A 20,765-nucleotide genomic window follows, 5' to 3' on the forward strand; every position below is an offset into this window, starting at 1 on the left:
CAAACAGCTCATACCGGCGCTGGGCTCCAACTCGACGGCTCATCAAAATCTATCATTCTCACCCGCTTTTGCAATTGCCCCTCCGACTATTCTATGAATTCTGCATATTTTTGGCAAAAGAGCCTTATTTTTCAGATCGGACCCTTGCAAATCCCACTTTCGTCCAGTTGCACGGATTCTTCGGCTCCTCGGTTGCCACTAAAAAAGAGTAAAAACACAAAGCGGGAGAAACTCAGCAGTTCAAGCCATGCGCTTTATGTCAAGATATTAAAGATACCGAACCAATGTTTCGGGCGTGAGCCCTTCATCAAGGTCATCCTTTCGATCTCTGCCACTCAATATTTCAGTGCATCTAAACGATACAATAAGAAAACCGAAAGAAAGCAATCAGGTGAAGACATCCTTCCTGCAATTTGCCAGCTCCTCGTCGCCGGGACTCTTGATTGACAGGAGTGCCTGCGAAGCGCAGCGCCGGCTGGGAACTGTAGTTCGCCCGTGAGGCCGACGCGCGCAGAAACAACAGCTCAATCGGCATCGCCCCTCGCTCATTGGTCGAGCGCCTCCTATTTGCATCGACGGCGGCCCGGAGGGTCGCTCAGTCACACGAAACACGCCCCCTCCCCATCGACTTCCGCCCGAGCCTGGTGGTTGTCAAGGCAGCGGATCGGGCGACCGGAAGCGTGCTGGGGGTGGGAGTTGAGTCACCTCATTCGGAGAGACGGCGACCGGGAGGTGAAGTGCGGCTGTCCCGTGAACCAGAAGGGGTGGGGGTGTTGAAGGTGAGACCGCAACGCCGGTCCAGACCCGTGGGTGAGTCCCGGGCCTTGCAAGACCTCCTTGCACTGTGTATTCCAATGCAGAGTTGCCACTGCAATGCCAAGGAAACGATTAGAGAGCAGAATCTGTGAATTATTCATTGCATTGTGGCAGTGATTTAAATTGTGTGTTATTTCTTGCGAGGTGAGTGCTCTTAAGTGGCAGGTTTATCGGGATCTGGAGCACGTTCTAAATCTGTCCCAAGGTGTGAAACGGGGAGAACAAAGTGTTCCATTCCGGACCCCGAGCAGGTGCAGTCAAGTCAAGCTTGCGGTGGACTTTCAGCTCCTATTCTGGTTCGGGGGAGGTGGTTGCAGATTTTTTTTCTTCTCTCTCCCCCTCTTCCCCCTCTTCCCCCTCTCCCCCCTCTTCCCCCCTCTTCCCCCCTCTTCCCCTCTCCCCCCTCTCCCCCCTCTTCCCCTCTCCCCCCTCTCCCCCCTCTTCCCCTCTCCCCCCTCTCCCCCCTCTTCCCCTCTCCCCCCTCTTCCCCCTCTCCCCCCTCTTCCCCTCTCCCCCCTCTTCCCCTCTCCCCCCTCTCCCCCCTCTTCCCCTCTCCCCTCTCCCCCCTCTTCCCCTCTCCCCCCTCTCCCCCCTCTCCCCCCTCTCCCCCCTCTCCCCCCTCTCCCCCCTCTTCCCCTCTCCCCCCTCTTCCCCCTCTTCCCCTTCTCCCCCCTCTCCCCCCTCTCCCCCCTCTCCCCCCTCTTCCCCTCTCCCCCCTCTTCCCCTCTCCCCCCTCCCCCCTCTTCCCCTCCCCCCTCTTCCCCTCCCCCCTCTTCCCCTCCCCCCTCTTCCCCTCTCCCCCCTCTTCCCCTCTTCCCCTCTTCCCCTCTCCCCCCTCTTCCCCTCTCCCCCCTCTTCCCCTCTCCCCCCTCTTCCCCTCTCCCCCCTCTTCCCCTCTCCCCCTCTTCCCTTCTCCCCCCTCTTCCCCTCTCCCCCCTCTTCCCCTCTCCCCCCTCTTCCCCTCTCCCCCCTCTTCCCCTCTCCCCCCTCTTCCCCTCTCCCCCCTCTTCCCCTCTCCCCCCTCTTCCCCTCTCCCCCCCCTTCCCCCCCTCCCTCTTTCCCCCCCTCCCTCTTTCCCCCCCTCCCTCTTTCCCCCCCTCCCTCTTTCCCCCCTCCCTCTTTCCCCCCCCTCCCTCTTTCCCCCCCTCCCTCTTTCCCCCCCCTCCCTCTTTCCCCCCCCTCCCTCTTCCCCCCCCCCCTCTTCCCCCCCCCTCCCTCTTCCCCCCCCTCCCTCTTCCCCCCCCCTCCCTCTTTCCCCCCCTCCCTCTTTCCCCCCCCTCCCTCTTTCCCCCCCCCTCCCTCTTTCCCCCCCCTCCCTCTTTCCCCCCCTCCCTCTTTCCCCCCCTCCCTCTTTCCCCCCCCTCCCTCCCCCCTCTTAGAGGGCGAAGCCGTCGAATGCAACTTGCCTCTTTTCAGTTGAATTTCTTGACCTGAAACTGATTGCAACCCGCAGGTTTGCTTTGATCAAATCGGCACTCGCCAGCACCTTTTTTTAACGGCCAAGTGACCAGACGGCCCCGTCTTCCTTTTTTGGGGGGGGGGGGGGGGGGGGAGAAACGGCTGTTTGAAACAAAACCGAGATTAAAATCCTCCATTATGAATAATTAAGAACATGTAAGTATATGTTTAAACGCATTGCTAATGTTTCTAAAATCTGTACATCGTTGTAAATGCCGGTATAATGTAATTATGCATAAAGAAAATATAATGGATTATATAATTTCATAATTTAAAATGCATTAAATACTCATAATATTTCTTGAAAATTAAATATGAATAGCATTGGATCCAAAATAATATTGCTTGGCATATTTACCTGTTTTAATGTAATCAATTTAATTGAAACCTTTTCCAAAAAAGTGAAATGTTAATAAATGTGAATCAATTTTTATCTTTAAAGACTGTTTTAAACATTCTTACCAGAGAAGTACAATTTTGTTAAGGTGATTTTGCCCCTCCAACCTAAAAATGCTTGTAGCCAGTTGTTAATTTGTAACTATCCAAAATTGTTTTACTGCCACCATATCTAATGCATTAATTGCAAAAAGTAAATTTGACTTAATTGTAGTGTGCCTATCATGTTGATTCTGTAGTGTTGGCTTTGCAAGATTGGGCAATTTAAACTAAATGATCATTAATATTTGTAGCAATTTTGTGACATAACTTTGCCTATGGAGACTTTCTAAATGTAACACGGGACAACTGCACAACATTGTGTTACTTCGGAAGATATGTAAAGTGTCTGTATAAGATAAAGATTTTTAATTATGTTTGGAATGTGATCAATTACTGATCAGGCTGAGCTTTATTCCTGGAAATAATATAGTTATGCAATTTACCAATGGCACGTGGTGTCAAAACTGCTTTATTTTAAAATTTCAATAATGTTGCCAATTCCTTTCAGTAGTTACAGGAAGCCACCATTAAAATCCTGAAAATAAATATATGCTATATGATATTTTGTATACTGTTGTACCATTTTAGAAAAATCTGAAATTAAAAGTTGTGGGGGGGGGGCAAAGTAAATATTATTAATGCACTTGTAAATCCATTTCCTGATTAGAAATGGAGCCACAGCAATGATGTAAATTATGTATTGTAATATGTCAACAATGCAATTTGAAAATATTCCAACTGGGACATGAGAGTTACGGAGATTTGGGCAGAAGCTGAAGGTAATGGGTGATAGCTTAAGTTTTTTCACTTGTTTACTTTCATTAGTTGCATTCTAATACAAAAATATCCAGTGATCATGTATTTCAATGATGGTAGAAGTGGCTATTGCAGGTGATAGAATTCTTGACTCACTACAGAATAGCTGCAAGTTAAAGTGACAGTTAAGCCTGTCTGTCACTTCCTGCCTGTCTGTCGCATTTGTCTGCTACTGCTTGGGCTTTATCAGTGCTTATAGCCTGCTGCTTCAGTACAGTACTGAATACCAAGGGGAGATGCTCCATCTTGGGACAGCAGACTGTAAGTCAGTATAGTTTAAGACTTAGAAAAATCTACCCTGGTAACGTCTTAAGGAAAATTATGAATCAAATATATTGGTTATATATAAAAATAAATTGCAAAATACAATATTTTGTAAAAATGTACTAAAAATGTTTATTACAGACAAGCTTTTTCTGAACATTATTTTTTTTAATGCAGAAACAAACTCTCCAAATGAGTTGGGTCTGTCCTAGAAGAGGAGGTAAGGCTAGCCCATTGAAATAAATTTGGCTACATATATAAAATGAATTTCATTATCAAAATAGCCATCTATAACTATAAATTAATGCAAGATTGTTTAGTTTTATTTTGTTCATGGTTTTAATAGTTCTTTAGATTCTCTTTTTGGAAAAGAACATTTTCTGTTGTTAAACAAGAACATCTGTGTTTGTAGTTACCACACAGTTGCTGGAGAAACTCCAGTCACGTAGTGTTCTTTATATAAAGATACATAAACAACCTTTTTTGGCCTGACCCCCCCCCCCCTTCATCAAGGTATGGGCAAAGTGCAAGCAGATGCCTGAATTAAAAGGTGGGGGGTGTGGAGGGGTAGGAGCACAGTTCCACAGGCAAGAAGTTATAGGTGGATCTTGGGTGAAAGGCACAAGAGAATAAAAACGGAGAAATGATTTGAGGTGGGGAAGTAGCTCTCTGACTGAAAAGGAAAGAGGTGGAAGGCTGACTGAAGGCAGTGGGAACTTTGAATAGGAGTTCATCTTAGTGATAGCCAAGAAATTGAAACTGAATTTTTTTGGGGGGGTTATTAGGGGAGATGACCAAAATATTAATAAAGGGGAGGGTTTTTAAGAATATTATATGGAAGGAAAGAGAGTTGGTGAGAAAATTTCATGGCTTTTTCATGACGAAGTTGAAAATACAACTGTCATTGGTGGAGCCATTAAATGTGGTATTAATCAATAAGGTAAAATTGGAGAAATGCAAATATTCCAAAGGATAACGATGGAAGAGGTTAAAGAAATAGGGAGGTGGTAAGAATGTTTAAAATGGATATATTACAGGGGTGAAAAGTGTGTAAGATTTTTGTGGTTTACAATGGAATAAATCAAACAAAGCCCAGAGTTGATAATAATCTAGTTTAGGTTCAGCACCAGTTAAACTGAGATGGGGGCTAATAAGAGCAAGATTAGATGAGAGAAAATTGGTGGCTTTTGATTTGGTGAAAATAAATGCCCTGGTGCCCATCTGGATAAAATATTTATTCTTTTGTATCTATTTTTGTAACAAATAAACTTCAATTGGAGTCAGAATCTTTTTACAGCAGCATGAAAATTTAAAAAGTAGTCTGTGTATAAAAAGCTATTTTGCAGTTTCTTAACTTGTTTGCAATACTGCAGAAGTATTTTTTAAATTTCAACAATGAGGAAAAACTGGAACGAATGCCATAGCAAAACTGTAGGAACATTATAATTTGAATTGCTTAAAATAAATGGAAGATCACTACTTGGTTAAATCCAAGTGATTACATGTTATTTACAAACTTCTCTAAAATAGTATTTTATTAATTTAACTTTTATGCATAAAACTATTGAATTATAATTTGGATTGAAAGGTTTTTCGAGATTTTGAAGTAACAACTCGTGCAATTTAGTAAACCTTGTGAGAAATACAAAAACAAATGTTGAAGCTCAAGCTTTTTTGTGAACTGCTGGTTTATAGTATATTATAGCATTGTATGAATAGACAACTGAAGATAAAAGTGCAATGCAATGTTTTTACATTTTCTTTTTAAATCTGGCAAACTTCACATGAACACGTATTACTTGTTTGAAACATTTACAAATGGAGGATGTTGAAATATATTCTCATTGAGGTTCCAAATTATTATATCTGATCTAGGTGAGAAAGTGGTCTTTTATGATCTTTTATTTTTTTTCCCCCAGAATTGAAAATGTGCAAGTTTCTTAATAACATGAGTAATAAAAATATAAATTGACACATAATTTGAATGTTACCATTGCTTTTCACTTCTATTGCTTATTTGGTGTATTATTTCCAATATAATCACTACTAAGTTGAGGCTTGCTCCAGATCTTTTTAAACTTTCATTTGCTTGTGGGTCTTTCTGCATAATTACTTCGGTTGATCTGCCATTTAATGTAATATTACTCTTTAAATGCTGGACATTTATTTGTGTATCAACTTTTTAAAAATTAATGTAACCATGCTCTTTCTGTACTCTTTTAATGGGAAAATAAATTGATTTAATAACTCAGGATTTTAAGTAAGATTAATTCTTGAAATATAAAAAGTTGGTCTATGTCTGTAAATTTGAATTCTGCTGTTCATTGCCATATTTCATTACCTAGCTGTCAGGTATTATTTCTGTTCCTTTCCTTGCTTTCATAGGACGAAGACAGTAAAACAATGGCAGATGCAGTGTGGTACGGGTAAATGTGGCTTTTTTTATGGCATGAGGCAGGGGACTATTGAAGATTAGAGAATTTGGTGTCCATTCATACAAATCGTCCACAAAAAATAACTGCAGGAGTAACTCAGTAAGGGGGTGGGAAGGGGTGTTGAAGGAGTGGAATTGTGGATACTTCGGATTGAGATTGTTGAAAGTGAAGGTGGAAAATAGCTAATATACAGAGAAAAGGGGAAGGAATGAGATGAGCAAGTAGGTGGCAGGTAGATAGAGGAGGGTTGAAGATGGATGGAGCCAGGTGGCGGTGGAGGCAAGGGTGAAGTTGGGGAAATTGGCAAATTGGTGATATGTGAAAGTAAACGGGGGAATAAAAGGGCAAATGGAACAAGGGGGGGGGGGTGATATGTTTTTTTAAAAAAAGCAATTAGTGCTGGAAATTAATATGGATGTTGGTAATAGGAGCCATTGAGAAGAGTTGAAGGACCAATGGAACCATATTCGGGGAGGTGATAAAGTGGATAAAATGTGTAGGTAGTAAGTGGATGGAACGAGGAGGATAGATTGAAAGCAGGTGATTGGAGGGGTGGTGGATGAACCAATTGTATGAGCATTACACTTTGCAATTTCAGGTAACCTTTACCTTATGTGTTTCCCTCTCTGCTTCTGATCCACCTCTCCCTCTTGGTTTATTCAGAGAAGGGCATGATTTCCATTGAAAGGCAGAGGGGTGTGAGGTTAGGTTAAAGGCAATGTGCACTGAGAGGTTTTAGAGTTGTGCCTTTCAAAGAGGAGCAGGAGAATATGTGACCAGGAGGATGTGGGAAGGAAAGACATTGAGGAATGTATTTGCCCCCTTCACACCAAGATTGAAAAGGGTGCAAGGGGATTCTTTGAAGGTGTATGTGGAACTCTGAGGGAAGAACATAGTGAATGGTTCTTGGAGGGGGTGAGGGATTGGGCTCTGAGAAGACTAGTGATGGGTAAGAGAACCTGAGATTTGTGATGACACAGGGTAGGTATAGGGTAACAATCTGGTGCAGAATGGTAAGGGGGGGGTGGCTCCAAGGGAGTTTACTTCAAAGGGAGAGTGCAGGAGATGGAGGATTAGGGTTAATTTCTGGGGGAGTTGGGGTATAGTCTTGGTACAATGAAGAAAGGGGAGTTGGGGTTGTGAGGTTGTGGGAAAGGAGCTCAGAGTGATGGGGAAGGGAAGATGTACTGGGGGAAGGTCTGGTGATTGGTAGTTCTTGAGCGTTTCTTAGGAAGGGCATGGAGAAGATTTGTTGAGTATGAGAATAAGGGTGAGGTATTGTGTGGGAGAAGGTGACAATAGGATGTGAGATTATTATTGGGTGGATCTGAGGAAAAGGGTGCTGAGGAATTGAATAGGTTGGGAGAGTGACATTTCTGGCTTTTAGTAGAAACAAGAACATGTGATTGTGAATGGATAGTTTTTTCATATCCATGTTCAAATGGTAGAACTTAATAATGGAAGCCTTATCAATGGAGTAATATGTGAGGGCTATGCCATGGTTTTTGTGCCGTAAGTACCTGCGGATAAGAGGATTTTGTGCACTGACATCTTCCCCTTGATGCACACAAGCAAGTCATCCTCCGTGCCTTGAGACTCACTTAAGACCACTTTAAAGTAACATTCAGGATTCAGTTTTTCTCTCTAATGTACCTCTAATGAGGTTTCTCTTGAGGTTAAAAAATAAGTGTTAAAGTATTTTTTCAATGCTTGTGAATCAGGATTTCTATTGCTGTTCTTTACAATTGGGGAGTATCTGGAGTAACTAATGCTGGAAATGGTATTGATGAAACTGAAGAACCATAGGGAAGACTAAAATACTTCTGTTTTGTAGGATTATTTTTGCAGTTTATTACATGCATGTCTAGAACTGATATTGGTTTGATAGAAAGATCATAGTTATATTAAATCATACAATATGCCATGGGTGATTGAAAACTTAACTGCTCCTAGGATGCTTTTACAGATGAACGGTCATTATACTATGTTCTTTGATCTTTGACTTTTGTACATTTATTTGTTTTAAAAGGAGTGCTCTGGTTGAGAATTTGGTCTCGGCAAATCTCATGAAAACAGTAAAATTAGGTACAAGCCTTTGATGTTTAGGAATTTCTCAATGTTCATTTTATTTTTGAAAACATTTTAGAAAAGTTGAGAAAAAATGTTGAATATTTGGAACTTGTATATTCATTTTTATCAATACTTGGTTGAAAACAAAAACAAGGTATAGAAGCAAATTACAAATGTATCACTGCAAAATGGATTTATTTAAGTGACTGGTTTACAGTTGTGTTTGGAAAGTATCAATTTCAGTGGGTTAACAGTCAAGTCTGGACACAAGTGTTACATTCAGAGGTAACTTTATTGAACACATGGGAAACAAATGGGAAGACGTCAAATTATACTTAATTACTACTAAGCAACTCCAGATATATAGACATTTACATCGGATCCAGTTTGGACTTCGATACCAGTGGCCACCTAGCTTATACACATTCCCGCATGTGTACACACTTCACAGACAATATACTCTCAATTCCCTGTACCCATGGGGGTGCGGCGCTCTGCAAGCACTGATCTATCACAGTACTACGGCTCAACTGAAGTGTAGTGCACACCTTACCCGCAACTCCTCCAGCGATGTCCACAGAAGTGCCTGGCGTGGAGTGAAGTCTGGGACTTGGACTAAGAGGCAGAGAGAAAGAAATGTAGTATTGCAACGATGTTTTATCCTATTCAGACCTGGGTGTCTGCCCAGTGATGACACTGAGTTATTTAAATGAGCCATTGGTAAGGTGTGCACTAATGGGTGGCAGGAGTCCAATCTTATTTGGCAGGTGATGTGATTGCTGAATAAGTTTCAGACTGGGAGGTCACCAGACCATCCACAATTCCAGACAGGGAGACCATAGCTGTGTTTATACTAAGGACACCTCGCATCACCCTGCATCACCTTGAATCACCGCGATTTTTTTTGTTGCTCGCATCACCGTACTTTTTTGGACTACCTGAACTGTTTCTACCGAGCGATTGAATACGCGGTGATGCAGGGCGATGCGAGGAATGCGAGGTGATGCAGGGTGATGCGAGGTGACCAGGAAGTCCGATGAGCAATTGAAAACAGAAGGTGAAAAATCGTGACTTCTGGTGAGTCACCCGCGGTGTTTCCACTGTGAGGTCGTCCCTCGCATCACCCCGCATCGACCACCTCAAAAGTAGGACGCCGGAGCACCTCGAATCGCCGCACATTGGCCACAACCAGATGTGTTTACAGTGCGGCCAGATTCGAGGTGTCACCGCGCTTCACCTCGCATTACCTCGCATCACTGCGCTTTTCCCGGCTCAGTAGAAACACCCCCTATGTGTGTCCTCCACAATCTGTAAATAACAGTGTCAATAATCCTTTCTGGTTTTGGAATGCTTATGTTGTGTATATGTTTATTCTTAATTGAAAATATGTGAATATATATTTAGAATTATTGGGCAATTTTTTTTAAAAAAAGCACTTTTCAAGGTATTTTCTGAATTTTGTTCACATTTTTCAGTATTCATCTGCGTACAAATGCCTGTCTACTAAATTGGAATGTTTGATCTCATTTTTCACAACTCAACATCTCGCATATCAAAATGTTAACCAAGAAAATAGCTGTAAGGATAAATGTTTTCTTATCCATTAAATGACCCCAGTTATCTAATCATTAATGGCAAAATTCCTTTTGTGCTCTTTCACTAGCTTTAGTACATCATATGCCTTTAGTATATTGCACAATTTTCCTTTTAAATGTTTTGGAACATCCTCTATGCAGTCTATAATAATAAAAGTTTTGTAGCTATTAAATCAATGTCCATAAATTAAGGCTTTAGCATTTATTAAATAGTGGTGTGTTTCTTTGTTTTTATTCAATTTCCAAGTTTTAAATGCTTTCTAATTTTACACGAAGAATTGCATTTTGTTTGAATTAATTATACCAAAATAGTTTGAACAAATATCTAACAATTAATATAATTAAAACTTGTTTGACTGTAACCTTGCACTGTAACAATGAATGACAGGTGTAAAGAGATGTATTAATCAACTTAAAAATAGTTCCAAGAATCAGCAGAAGTAGAAATATGGAGGTCCTACTCATTTGTCTTTTTAATTTTATCCCCTAAAACTTGCCTTGATTTCAGCATATCATATACAATAGCTATTAACCTTTCCGAGATGGTTGAAGATCGTTTCTATCAAATTCATAACAGGAACCTGCAAAAATTTTGAAGGTGGAGAAAATCTCTAATCTGCAAATATTTTAAAAAAACACACACATTTGGTAAATTAAATTTAAAAGCAAGTTACTCAAATGCAGTAAGATTATTATCAATAAATAAATCATAAAATGTTTAATACCTAATCTGGGCCATTCCTGAAAAGCTGATTCCATCAAAGGAAGTTGTACATTTTTTTGATTAAAATAGGACTGGAAAGAAGAGCCCTTTGGAGCCCAAAATGTTTTCTCATCTGAAACCAAATCCAAATTATATGTTTAACCATGAGGTTATCAATCTTTTCACCAATATGAAAAGGCAGAGGTGCTCCAAATATTGAAACAATAGAAAATCAACCCAAGCTTTGACAAAGCCAATGCTGAACCTCCTGTTCAGCATTGACAAAAAACTTAACTGAACCAGATCCACCAATATTTCAGTTTGAAGAGCAGGTCAGAAAATGGGTGCTCTGCAATGAACAACTCACCTCCAGGTCTCTCCAAGACCTTTTCTCAACTAAATGTTAATAAAATATAACATTGCAAATATTTACAGCCCAATAATAAATTCTGATTGGGTAGAGCCAAGCTTCCATTCTTCATAATGTTTTGGAGATGTACTTAAATGAGGAGATTTATTTTCAAAATGTATGATTAAATTAGCTAGTATTTATCCTAATATTAGCTCTCTCTGTGATAGATGTAAGAATGAGGAACGATCATTAATTCATATGTTTTGGACTTGTTCGACCCTTGCAAAGTATTGGGAAGAAGTTTTTTCATACTTTCTCAATAATTAGTAATGTTACCCTAGCATCAGACCCGTTGGTGGCCTTGTTTGGGATGGTCGAATAGAAGTTAGTGAAATTGTCTTCATTTCAATGTCATGTATTAACCTTTGCCTCTTGTTGCAAGATGAGTTATTTTTGATTAGATGGAAAGATGCTGTCTCGCCCACTCATAATCAATGGTTACATGGTATGATGTCGTATTTAACCTTGGAGAAAATAATATGTTCCACAAGTGGCTCGAATTTAAATTTTCCTAATCTTTGAAGTTGATTTCTGAATTATTTTCACACACTGTAATGGGAATTTTAATGGGTTCTTTGTGATTTTTCTGATCATGCATTTCTTTTTATTTTTACTGGCAGTTTTTTCTATATTGCCATACAACTTAGGAATGGTTTAGATTAGTTAATTATATATTTTTCCTTTTTTCTTTTGTCAATTTATCTAGGAATAATCTTGCATAAGAAAACTTTTCCCTGACGCATTGTGCTTGTCTGCTCTATTACATTTAGTTTTGTGCATCATTCCTTTATGTATGTACTATTATAAAATTCAATTAAAATATTGAAAAGAATATTACCTTGCATGTTTTGTACTTGGCATTATTTTCTTTCTGTTCGATATCCTGCAATTTCTTTCCCCAGATGTTATTTTAATATAGCACCTTTCTTCCATAAAACCACCAAAAATGTCTGAAATATTACTATTTTACAAATTCCTCATGCTCAAATTCTCCAAATTACACTCTGATATTGAGTTACCAACTCTGAATAACAGAATGAAGGCCATCCTTTGACATTGGAAATGAGGAATGTGACAATTTCTTTTGTGTATATGTGCCCATTTTGTGTATTCTTAATAATGGATTCTAAAGCTGTACATGTGTTATCAACTTGCTTTAAAACAAAACAATTCTTACAGCATCAACATTATTGGACGAGAGCTTACAAATGTAATGGTGATAATGTTTGATCACTGAAAGTAATTTTCCTTTTATCAACAGCTTGTTTATAGACTTTATAGTATTTGTGGATTTTCTAACCAGTCAGTGTATTACATTTAACATCCATTTCAAATTTGTGTTTTATAAGCAATAATTTCAGCTGTTAACAATTTTGAAATTGATGTTGAAATGCAATTTTTTTTAAAAGACTACAGTTGGTGGACATCTAAAATAACAACCAAACACTGAAAGCACTCAGCAGGTCAGACTGCATCTATGTAAAGATAAATATAATTTGTATTTCAGGTCGAAGACCCTCCAACAGGCAATTAAGGTTGATCAGAACTGGGGGGGAAAAAAAATTGCACATGAAAGCCAGGATGTCAGTTAATAATGACCACAATATCCAAGAAACATACAATTCTTGTATCAGGAATAATTTGTCTGAATGAGCATCATCGATTTCAGTAACTATTTTGATGACATTGTTGTGATGGATTTAGATTTGTATTAGTTTAAGCAAAAGAAATGTAGCTATTGAAAAATGCCAATGATGTGTTAGCTACTCCAAAACCCAGTGACCTGCATGGTTTTGTAGTTTATTATAAAATTCGTATAAGTATATGGAAGTGTCAAAAGAATTGCAAAGTTGTCTTTGCTTGTAGTCATTGTATTTGACCTGCAGATCTTTTCATTTTGAGAATCATCCTGTGTTGCTTGTTGTTTTATATTTACAGTGTAATCAGATAAACAACCTGCTCTGTTTTGATTTTGCAATTATTTGTGGACCCTTGTGCTGTGATACATTTATGGACTAAACTGCTCCCACGGTTGCAGTTCAGAAAAGTACTTCAGAGATGGTCTCCCTCTGGTCTATTTTAATATTAACAGTGCTTTTTCCTGCAGTTTTCATTTGTCTGGATTAAATAGTATTTGTTTTCTGCACCCATCATCCTTGAATAGCTACTTTACAAAAGTTTTTCACCTTTGTTCTCTATCACCAGAAAATAGGCAGAATGTCCAAACTGATGTTTTCTAAGCACTTTGGAAACACATGAATTGTCTCTCAAAATCTGATTGATTGCTATAGAGAAAAGGAATATGCATTATATCTTTTTAAATCTAGAGCTCATACTTTTCCTTTTATTCAAATAGAGTTGTACCTGACTGTGGCATTGTAGAAAGTATAATTGATCCTGAACGCTGCAATATTTGCATATTGAACTCTGATCTTGGATTTTCTTTATTCAAACATAATTGTACTTGAATGGATGTTGACATCGTTGGTTATCTTATTGCTATTTCAGCATAAATCTATTATTTCTGTACCCAACACTGCAATTCCTTTTGTCTTCCTAAAATTCCAAGATCTACCATAACTGTTGTTTTGTTCTACAAGGATCTTGTACTTCTATCTCCTTCCTGGAAGCTTTTAGATTACTCTGTCTTTCCCTCATGAAAACTCCTGGGTGCTATCTCATCAACTGTGATGGGTCTCTGAATGAATATAGCTTAATAATAAGAGAGGTTTGGGATTAATGTGTTTGCTCGGGAAATAGATCAACTTCATTGTAAAATGACATTTTGTTTAGCTATTTAAGGTAAAATGTAACCTATTCGTTTGTGATTTTTTTTATTTCCACTTTGGAGGATGATGAATTTGATTAATGTTGCATAAGAATATTTTGTCAACATCCCTTGTGGCAGTTTCACTGGTGAACAATTTGCTATGATTTCACTTTTTCTTACCAACGCTCTCTCTCGCTCTCTCTCGCTCTCTCTCGCTCTCTCTCGCTCCTCCTCTCGCTCTCTCTCGCTCTCTCTCGCTCTCTCTCGCTCTCTCTCGCTCTCTCTCGCTCTCTCTCGCTCTCTCTCGCTCTCTCTCGCTCTCTCTCGCTCTCTCTCGCTCTCTCTCGCTCTCTCTCGCTCTCTCTCGCTCTCTCTCGCTCTCTCTCGCTCTCTCTCGCTCTCTCTCGCTCTCTCTCGCTCTCTCTCGCTCTCTCTCGCTCTCTCTCGCTCTCTCTCGCTCTCCTCTCTCGCTCTCTCTCGCTCTCTCTCGCTCTCTCTCGCTCTCTCTCGCTCTCTCTCGCTCTCTCTCGCTCTCTCTCGCTCTCTCTCGCTCTCTCTCGCTCTCTCTCGCTCTCTCTCGCTCTCTCTCGCTCTCTCTCGCTCTCTCTCGCTCTCTCTCGCTCTCTCTCGCTCTCTCTCGCTCTCTCTCGCTCTCTCTCGCTCTCTCTCGCTCTCTCTCGCTCTCTCTCGCTCTCTCTCGCTCTCTCTCGCTCTCTCTCGCTCTCTCTCGCTCTCTCTCGCTCTCTCTCGCTCTCTCTCGCTCTCTCTCGCTCTCTCTCTCTCTCGCTCTCTCTCGCTCTCTCTCGCTCTCTCTCGCTCTCTCTCGCTCTCTCTCGCTCTCTCTCGCTCTCTCTCGCTCTCTCTCGCTCTCTCTCGCTCTCTCTCGCTCTCTCTCGCTCTCTCTCGCTCTCTCTCGCTCTCTCTCGCTCTCTCTCGCTCTCTCTCGCTCTCTCTCTCGCTCTCTCTCGCTCTCATCTCCGCTCTCTCTCGCTCTCTCTCGCTCTCTCTCGCTCTCTCCGCTCTCTCTCGCTCTCTCTCGCTCTCTCTCGCTCTCTCTCGCTCTCTCTCGCTCTCTCTCGCTCGCTCTCGCTCGCTCTCGCTCGCCTCGCTCGCTCTCGCTCGCTCTCGCTCGCTCTCGCCGCTCGCTCTCGCTCGCTCTCGCTCGCTCTCGCTCGCTCTCAGCTCGCTCTCGCTCGCTCTCGCTCGCTCTCATCTTTCCATATTCACATGTCTTTATTGTAAATGTACATGTTCTGTATTTTGTTACATTTTATGATCTGGAGGACATTTGGCGTTGAGTTTTAAAACTGCAATTTTTGCTTGAAATGATGGTCATTTCCTTGTGTAAGATGCACACAAACTTCTAATTAGGCCTGAATAATTATTAACTCTTGGAGGTCTTCGATTTTCATTTTTGCCAGTGAAAAAAACGTTCACTTTGATTTTGGGTGCTGAGAAAAACAGAAGCTGAAGAGAGGGGAAAGAAATAAAATCACATGTATATGGGGGGGGGGGGGGGGGGGGGGGGGGTGAGAGAAACAAACCTAATGTGAAACCCTTGAATCTATGTCAGAGGAGAGGCTGTGCTCTATATAGTATCTATCATAATATTCTACTATGCTGTTCATGCAACCTTTAGTCCTTTAAGTAGCTGGATAATAGTCACCCGTCCAATACATTTGCCCTAGGCAATAGATAGAGACTTTTTCATCATTTTTCTCTTCTGGTATTGAAACCTGGTGACTCTTGAGCAAGACAATCATCTGTGTTCTTTTCACTGTACACTGAATTATTATACAGTACATGGATACACGCAGCCATGTATAGTGATGATGTGCATTTGTATATTAATTTACTAGCTAAATCATTCTACATATACATTGAAGATGTATTTTATTTTGTGATGAATAGAACATAGAATAGTTATATTTGGAGCACAGAGGTAAACAAATCTAAATAAGAATTCTTATTTTTTTCGAACCTACAGTATGTATATCAAAGACTTTAAGTTCCTGCAGGAGCTAATTTGCAGTGAAATTGTTCATGTGAGGCATACATAATTGATTAGCAGGAAGAAAACTGCTATGTAATATTGACAGTTGGCCTTGGTTATGCAACTAACTAATGCAAAAACCATTTAAATTAAATGTTTGTTTATATAACAGTGATGGTTTACCTCCGACTCATAGTTTTCCCATTCCACGCTGTGAGCAGCGCTTGCAATGACTGTTAAGTGTTTAAAAGATGACACCATTATGTGAAGTGATTTTGAAATGAGAGATTTCACTGGAAGATTGCATTTGCTACTTTCCCTCCCTATATCACACTCCTTGGCTGTGCAGATTATGATTGATTTGTTTGTGACAGATTGCAGGAAACAGTCATTGATTTTTCAATATTTTACCAAAAAATTATTTACAGTTGTAACCATGGGGAGGTATTTCCATGGGCTGTCAGCCCTTGAAAGACTGGGATAATATTCCCTACTCCCTGACAAGACAAATTACCTGTAATGAGTGCAATAGCTGAAGGGTATACTTTTATTTTAAAATATGTCAATAACCCCAGTGACTAAACGAATATTGATTCAGCATAATGAAGCCTGAGTAATGTGAAAATGAGCTCTTCAAGAAACAGACTAAAGGGTTCCATTGAGCTCGTAGCAGGAGGTTTTCAGTTCTTCACTACTGGGTCATGAAATGCTGCCGCTTGGGAACAAATCATTAGAAAATTCAGTGCCCTATCTCAATGTGAGGGCTGAAAATTGGCCTACTCTAAGTGATAGATGGCCTTCTCTGCTATATTTTTATTCCAGTATTTATATTATGTACACAAAAACCAGCTTTAATATTAATGTGGCTGATTATTTTATGAGATGTTCCAGAAGTCGTTTTGAGATCAACCTTTTTAATCATTTACGTTCCTGCAATGAAGTATTTCTTTATACTTCCAGGTTGTTCAAATGATTTGTTGTCAGAGGCTACAGTCAAATGCAAAAAGCGACAGAATATGATTTGAATATTTAATATTAATCTATAATATTTGAAAAAAATTGCCAAATTGTTGTGCACATTTCCAGAGCAGTCATTCTAATGTTTGACTTGCTTTATGACAATCTAACCACTCAATGAGTATCCTGGTGCAGTATTAGTTTCCAATTTTCATCTTTTTAAAATGGAATTTGAGCTCTCAAACTCGATTGAAGGTACTTGAATCTGTTTTCTTTGGTTTGTAAATCTGGATTACTGTTCCATAAAATGCAACCAGTATTTTAAATTGTATTAATGATATCCACTGAAATACACCATGGTACTAAATGAGGTTAAAAAAAAAGATGTGCACGTGAATGCAGTTTTATGTATCTTCACTTTAGAAACATTTCTCTCTCCACAAATGTTGCCCCTCTTGCTGAGCTTTCTCAGCATTTTTCTGTTTTTGTTTCACATTGTTAGTTTTGATTCATCGACTTGATGCTTCATCAAATATGTGGCAGGTCATAAGGACCCCACGTAAGTTTCCATACTTTTGCTTTCTCCAATACTGCTTCCTTGGAGTCCATGTATCAGAACACTCTGATTAATGTAACCCAGGGTCAAAGCATAGGGTGAGTGGGTGTAGAGATGGAGGAGAGGAGCTTAATTGGGATACAGAAAATGGCATTGTACAATATTCATAGAAGTAATCTGGGCAGATGTGGCTAGCAGCTTTAAGTCAGAAGGAAATGTTGTATAACTTGTGAAATTTGAATTATATAAGTGATGGAAGCTTCAGTTTTTGTCATATACTGATTAACCACTGGTTTAAAGACTTTTTGGGGAATAATCTTGATTTAGAGATGGTGAAATGTTTCAAATGGGTGGGAAAATAATTTTAATATGATAGATCGCAAGCATAAATTTTCTTAACTTATTTTCAGATAATGGAGTTCATATATCTAGTTGGGGGAGGGAGGCATGTGTTTAGTCTCCAAGCAGAACTGGTGAGCATCAAGTGGAATTGTGTCCTGCTCTGGTTTGTCAATCATCACTTGCCTGACTACATCACTTTGGCTCACAGTTAAAATATTTTGAGCTAAATTTGTGTTGTGTATAGTCCAGACCAATGTTATTGTTCAATACTGAGGAAGTGGTGCACGTTGGAATTTCCATTTGCCAAACTGTGCATAATTTTGAGATTGCAGAAATCCTCAGGCAAGATGTAAAAGGTGAAAGTTTAGATTTATTGTCAGAGTACGTACATGACATCATACAGCCCTGAGATTCTTTTTCCTGCGGGCCAGGCAGAATTTCTACTTATCGATAGTGAAAAAAATTGTACTTGAGAAAGATAAGAATACAAAAGGGGGAAAATGTAAACCAAGAAAGAAGTGCAATATAGAAAATAAATAATGTGCAAAGTAAGAGGTCCTTAAATGAGTCTGTTGTTGTTTAGGAGTCTGATGGTGGCGGAGCAGCAACTATTCCTAAACCTGGCTGTGTGTCTTGAGGCACCTACCTCTTTCCTGATGCAGCAGCGAGAATATAGCACGTCCTGGGTGGTGTGGATCCTTGATGATTGCTGCTGCTTTGCAACAGCAATGTTCCATGTATACATTCTCTGTGGTGGAGAGAGTTTTCTGTGATGGACTGGACTGTGTCCACCATCTTTTGCAGGGCTTTCAGCTCTGAGATATTGGTGCCCCCATACCAAGCTGTGATCAGCTGGTCATCACACTTTAATCCATGCATCTGTAGAAGTTTGCCAAACCTACCAATCTCTTGACAAAATAGAGGCATAATTTCATCATGTTGATATTGGTGTTAAACCCAGAAAAAGACCTCCCAGATGGTGACTCCCAGGAATTTAAATTTGCTAACCCTCTTCATCTCTGATTTCCCCCAATGATCACTGGATTTTACCCTTCCTGGTTTTTCCCCTTCAAAAGTCTAGAATCAACTTCTTGGTTTTGGTGACTTTTTGTGAGGCTCTTGTTAGTACACCATTCAGACAGTTTTTAATCTCCTCCTGTATACTGACTTGAGCCCCTCTTATGCAACCCATTACTGGGGTATTGACTGCAAATTTGTAGATGGTGTTACTGTTGTACCGAGCCACATAGTCTTGGGGTGTAAAATGAGTAGAGTAGGGGGCTAAGAATGCAGCCCTATGGTGCTCCAGTACTGATGGAGATTGTGGAGGAGATGTACTTATCAATCCTCTCTGATTGTAGTATTGAGGTGAGGAAATCCAGGATCCAATTACAGAGTGGAGTATTAAGGTCCAAGTGTTGTGGAGATAATGATATTGAATGCTTAACTAGTTGATGAAGAGCATCCAAGTGTTTGTGTCTTTGCCATCCAGATGTTCCAATGTCACACTAAACCTACCAATCTCCTGAGAAAATAGAGGCACGGGCATACTTTCATCATGTTAATATTGCTCTCTAATGGCATCTACTGCAGCCCTGTTGCTGTGGTAGGCATATTGGAGCAGATCCATGTTGCCACTCGGAAAGTAGCTCAATTGCTTCAACACCAGCCTCTCAAAACACCATTTATTGTTGATGTGAGTGCCTCTGGTCAGTAGTCATTTAGGCAAGTACTATTCTTCTTGGGCACTGGTACAATTGAAGCCTGTTGATCAACACAGGTTTTCAGTACTCAGCTGCATACTCTGTCTGGGCTAAATTCCTTGGATTCGGTCTCCTGAAGTCATTCAGTATGTTATCATTGGGGGTGCAGAGCAATGCTGCTCTGGCCCCTCTTTTTTAAATATATAAAAAATCAAATTCTCCACAAATGAGGAAGATGCGATTGTAGATTTGAGAGAACATTCCTCTCCCAAAAAGCTTTGGAATTTAAGTCCGAATATGTCCAAATTTACATTTGGCACACAGGCATTAATGAATTAGGAATGGTGGTGAGGCCATGAGGGAATTATTGGTGAATACTCTCTGCTGCCCCTGTACTCCCAACGTGCATGAGCAAGGACACTGTGGACCCACTAAATCTCGTGATGCATAGGGAGGGAGGTGTCATCTGGTTGGGTCCGCATGGTAAGGTCCTGGCAGTGGATGCTCCAATATCCCATCTCGCCCACGTTTTGTCCGTCTCTATCAGTTCACCTGTGCTTGTCACTTACAGAAAGGATCATATTGATAGGTTTTTCCATTGAAAATGATCCCTCAAGTAGAAATTATTTTTTATTTCTCAGGTTGTCAGAGGAGAGGCCTTTACCTCTCAAAGTTGTATCAGTAAGTTTAGAAAGAGAACGGGGGGAAAAGGGAGAGACGTGTAGTGGGGGGGGGGGGGGAAGGAAGGAGAGAGAGAAAAAGACCTTGGAGAGAAAGTACTGAGTTGATAAGGAGAACCAGGAGAGAAAGAGATCTGGGATAGTATGAAAGATAAATTGACAAGAAGATTAGGGACAGAGAGAGGAGACTTGGGATCGAGTGATGCAGGTCAGAGTAAGGAACCCAAAGAGAGAGGAAAATGAGAGATTAATAGACCTTGGATAGTGTAAGACATGGGTTAGTGGAGAAGATCAGAGAGGGAGATACATGGGATGGAGTGGGATCCAGGATATGGATAGCGTGAGCTTTGGGACAAGAAAGGGAGAGAGAGGGGGACCTAGAATAGATTAGGAGAGGGAGATTTCTAGAGATCCAAATCCGGTTATGGGAATTGGGGGGAGGGGATGTGTGGAAGAGAAGAAAGGGATGTCATAGGGGGACAAATCCAGGTTGGAGGGAGACCCGGCCTAGAGAGATACAAGAGATACAGGAAAGAGATAGACATGGAATAGGAGCAATGAGAGTTGTGACCTGAGGATTTGGTTCATGGAAGAAAGAATGACCAAAAAATGCAAGAGGAAGGAACAAACTGACAGTTCCAGGAGGCAATCTCCTTAGAGAGAAAGAATGACCAGGAAGGGGGGGAGGGAGGGGTGGGGGGAGAGACATAGACTTATGATGTGGAGAGATGGGACAAACTCAAGGGGTGTTCAGAAA

At 40.7% G+C, this 20,765-nt stretch overlaps 1 long non-coding RNA gene across 14 annotated transcripts in view; it reads left to right on the forward strand.

The window, feature by feature from the left end:
• Positions 1–652: 652 nt before the first annotated feature.
• Positions 653–20,765, forward strand: part of LOC138744832 (uncharacterized) — a 216,380-nt gene continuing 196,267 nt past the window's right edge. For 2 of the 14 annotated variants that reach the window (XR_011345793.1, XR_011345794.1), the window contains exons 1-3: positions 653–960; positions 3,970–4,012; positions 6,178–6,218. This is a non-coding gene — a long non-coding RNA (uncharacterized lncRNA). The remainder of the gene's footprint in view (positions 961–3,969; positions 4,013–6,177; positions 6,219–20,765) is intronic. The other 12 variants (XR_011345798.1, XR_011345795.1, XR_011345790.1 and 9 more) reach the window with 11 other exon arrangements.

This window comes from Narcine bancroftii, chromosome 10 (genome assembly GCF_036971445.1).
Source record: "Narcine bancroftii isolate sNarBan1 chromosome 10, sNarBan1.hap1, whole genome shotgun sequence".
Taxonomy (NCBI): domain Eukaryota; kingdom Metazoa; phylum Chordata; class Chondrichthyes; order Torpediniformes; family Narcinidae; genus Narcine; species Narcine bancroftii.